Raw genomic sequence first — 4,226 nt, 5'->3', positions numbered from 1 at the left:
TTAAGGACTCTGTTTATGTGTTTTCCTGTTTGGGTTGGGTTTGGTTATTTACCACTTTACCACCCTCGTTTGTACACATATATAAGGGATTGTTTTAGGATTTAAAACAATCAGAGAGAGTTTAATCAAGAGTGATTAGATTGTAATTGAGATTTGGAGAGCCTGTTATTCAATTCTAGAGTGAGATTGTGAGATATTGTAAATTGCATACTCATAATCTAGAGAAGGTATTTTCCTTCACCCAAAACCTAAGTTATTCTTGTGTTTCTTATTGTTTTTTCCTCAACCCACCTTTGATAATTCCGCGATCAAATGTGCTCACACGGCAACTCGTATCAAGTTGGTATCAGACCATTAGATCGGTGAAGGGGCATCCTGTGTATGGTCCTTACTCGATCACAGTACAAGAAGCTTGGCGAGATCCTTATTTCCTTGGAAGAAGTCCAGAAGATAAGGAAGGAGAAGATGTCTGAAGCAAATAACTCAGCAAGACTTGACGCTATGGTAAGGAAGGAGAAGATGTCTGAAGCAAATAACTCAGCAAGACTTGACGCTATGGAGAAGCAGATAGAGATGATCGGGACTACTCTTTCTCAGCTCGTGGGTCTCATCAATGGAGGGGACAAAAAGGAGGGATCTTCTTCGAAGGGTAAGAAGAAACTTGTTGAGTCCGATAAAGAACGCGAGGAATCAGATTCGGAAGAAGAGGCCGAGGTTGTTAAGTCTACTTCACATACAGGGGGTAAGAATTATTATCAAAACTTGAAGATTGATTTTAAAGTGGAGATTCATGTCTATGATGGGAGTGTCAATATGGAGAAGCTTGATGATTGGATTGAGCGTATGGAGATGTACTTCACTCTCTTATGATGGGAGTGTCAATATGGAGAAGCTTGATGATTGGATTGAGCGTATGGAGATGTACTTCACTCTCTACGGATATTCATCCAAGGAGAAGATCGTGTGTACTTCACTCTCTACGGATATTCATCCAAGGAGAAGATCGTGTTCGCGACGTTGAAGCTTTCGGGGCATGCGTTGACGTGGTGGAAGTCCTATTGCAAATAGGAAAAGAAGGCGATGTCGTGGAACAAATTCAAGGAGGTACTGAGGAAGCAGTTCTATCCTATGGGGTTCCTCGAAGAGAGTTGGTACAAGTGGTACGGCTTGCGCCAAAGATTCAATCAGACCGTTAAAGAGTATACGACGGAGTTCCAGCAACAGGTGATGGTTTTAAACATCGCAACGGATGAATACTCCATCTTCATGAAATACATGGCGGGTCTGAATGATTATATCCGGAAGAAGATGAAGCTGTTCACGGTCGAGACGATTGCAGAGGCAAGCGTGAAGGCAATTACCATTGAGGGCAAACAGAAGAAGGGCAACGAAATGAAGGGTGATTCCAAACAGTCGGGAGGCAAGTCTAGTGGTTCTCAACATAAGGAAGAGAAGAAGAAGAAGGGTGATTCGGGGAAGGCAGGATTGACATGCAATCACTGTAAGCAGACAGGGCACGTGGCTGATCGTTGCTGGGAAAAGTACCCTCATCTGAAGCCGAAAGGGTTGAAGAAGAAAGAGGAGAAGAAAGCATACGTGATAGCGCAAGGTCCGAAGGAGGTTCCCGGGATGACAGAGCCCAACAGCAGCCTCAACCTTATGGTGGGGAAACGTGCCGCGAAAGAAGATGACGACCTGAGGGAGTAGCTCTTTGTTTTGAAGTTACAGGTCAAGACCAGCTTGGTGGATGCCATTGTAGATATAGGAAGTCAGAAGAACCTGATATCTAAAGCATTAGTACAGAAGCTGGGATTGAAGACAGTGAAACATCTGAAGCCCTATCCATTAGGGTGGATTCAGAAGGAAGCGGGATTGAGTGTGATGAGCTAGTGTATGTTTAGATTTGCACTCCATGAGTCGTATATTGATGAGGTCACATACGACGTGGTTCCATTGGATGTTTGCCAAGTTATTTTGGGCAATCCTTACTTGTGGGATAGACACGCGGTATATGATCGGCGGGCTCAAAAGTATACGTTCACCAAGGATGGCGTGTAATTCAATTTTTGTTCGGCATCTCTTCCGCAGGAGACGAGTTTGGTGATGGTGACTCAGGTTAAGAGGTTGGTGAATGCGGGCAAGAAGTTCGTTTGGTTGTTCATTCGGCCTTATGAGGAACAGCTGAGTAGGATATGCTTGTCCCCCTTGAGCAAGCTTCAGGAGGGAGATCTTGACAGTTTGAAGGCCAAGTATACGGACTTGTTTTCGAAAATCACGGGACTACTACCACGACGAGTTGTAGAGCATGAGATTATGTTGACCGGCGAGAGTTCCTTGCCAAACATAGGCCTATACCGCACATTAGTACAGGAGTCTGAAGAGATCAAGAAACAGGTTCAGGAGCTCTTAGAGACGGGAGTGATAATGCCGAGTTGTTCACCTTGCGAGTCGCCGGTGTTATTAGTGCCTAAAAAGGATGGAGGTTGGCGCATGTGCATGGATTACCAGGCGCTCAAAAAGATAACGATCAAGAATCGTTACCCATTACCACGGATCGATGATCTTATGGACCAGTTGGAGGGAGCGAGGTTCTTCACGAAGTTGGATCTGAAGTCTGGCTATCATCAAGTAAGGATTCGGGAGGAAGACACTTGGAAGACGGCGTTCAAGACCAAACAGGGCCTGTTCGAGTGGTTGGTGATACCGTTTGGGTTATGCAATGCTCCGACGACTTTTATGAGGCTCATGAATGATTTGTTGCGACCTTTCATAGAGGATTTTATGATTGTGTACCTTGATGATATTTTGGTGTACAGCAGGACCTGGGAGGAGCATCTTGTTCATGTGGAGAAGGTGTTTAGAGTGTTGCAGGATGGACAGCTGAAGCTCAACGGGAAGAAGTACGAGTTTGGGAAGGACGAGTTGGTGTATCTCGGCTTCATCGTGGGGAAGGGCCAGAGGAGGATAGATCCGGGTAAGGTGGCGGTGATCACGAAGTGGCCGACGCCAAAGACAGTGACTGATGTGAGAAGCTTCATAGGAGCTTGCCAGTATTTGCGCAAGTTCATTCGACATTTTTTGACTTATGCGGCACCATTACATGGCCTCACAAAGGATAAGGTTCAGTTCGAGTGGGGGAGGATGCATGAGGAGGCTTTTCAGTTGCTAAAGAAGAAGATCTCGGAGGCACCGGTGTTAGCTTTGCCGAATTTGCAGCGGACTTTCGAGGTGGAGACCGACGCGTCTAGTTATGCGATGGGCGCGGTGTTGATACAGGATGGGAAGCCAGTAGAATACCATTCTGAGATGTTTACGGGTGCTATTGCGAACTACCCGACATATGACAAGTCACGTTAGATATCTCACACTACCCTTGGGTAGGTGGCGTAGTCATAAGAATAAATATCCAGTAAAAGAATCTTGCATAGAATATGTCGTGTATGAAAACCTCGGTCTTATACCCTACTCTCAGGGTAAATACATGGGAGCATGAATGCAAATCTATGATTCTCTAACAAAAAATAATGATGTTGAGTAAGGCGCTCACAATATTCTGTAGCATCACCTGTCTTACTCAATCGCCCTGTGGAAATAGATGTGTCAACAATGATGCACATGGAGTGAAGTCTACTGTGGTCTCATTGCAGTATACCAACTAACGCACTCTGAGTGTAGTGCCCCACGGTCTCATTGCAAAGTGCCAACTAACCCACTCAAGCTTCCAAACTATCATGAAATGCAATATGTGTCACTCTCAATCATGACAAATGCAAAGTATAGAGAACGTACCTCCAAACGCTCATGCATGCTCAAATCCAATACGTGTACTCTCATAAAATATGCATGTGTACCGATGAGCGACTCATACTTCGTGTTCACGATCAACGCGCGTGAAGACTCACCATATGCAAAACAACCTCTATCGGTCGACCGAAACATCTCCTCGGTCGACCGGCGCTACATGCCAAAACATGCACACAAACAGGCAATGATCGGTCAACCGATGCCCTTGGTTCGGTCGACCGACCAGAGAAAACTCTCAACTATCAGATGACCTATCGGTCGATTGATCATTCTTGATTGGTCGACCGATCAGAACAAAAGTCTAGTTTTTAGGAAAAAGTTATATATTCTCATATATTCAGCAAAAATCAAAAATTTTCAATAAAACCCATGTATTAAAACTTGTTTAAGGTATATTAGGGTTTATTCTATTACATGAAATC

This window comes from Asparagus officinalis, chromosome 10 (assembly GCF_001876935.1).
Source record: "Asparagus officinalis chromosome 10, Aspof.V1, whole genome shotgun sequence".
Classification (NCBI taxonomy): domain Eukaryota; kingdom Viridiplantae; phylum Streptophyta; class Magnoliopsida; order Asparagales; family Asparagaceae; genus Asparagus; species Asparagus officinalis.
The sequence above is the reverse complement of the archived record's forward strand: the minus strand, read 5'-3'. Positions refer to the sequence as shown.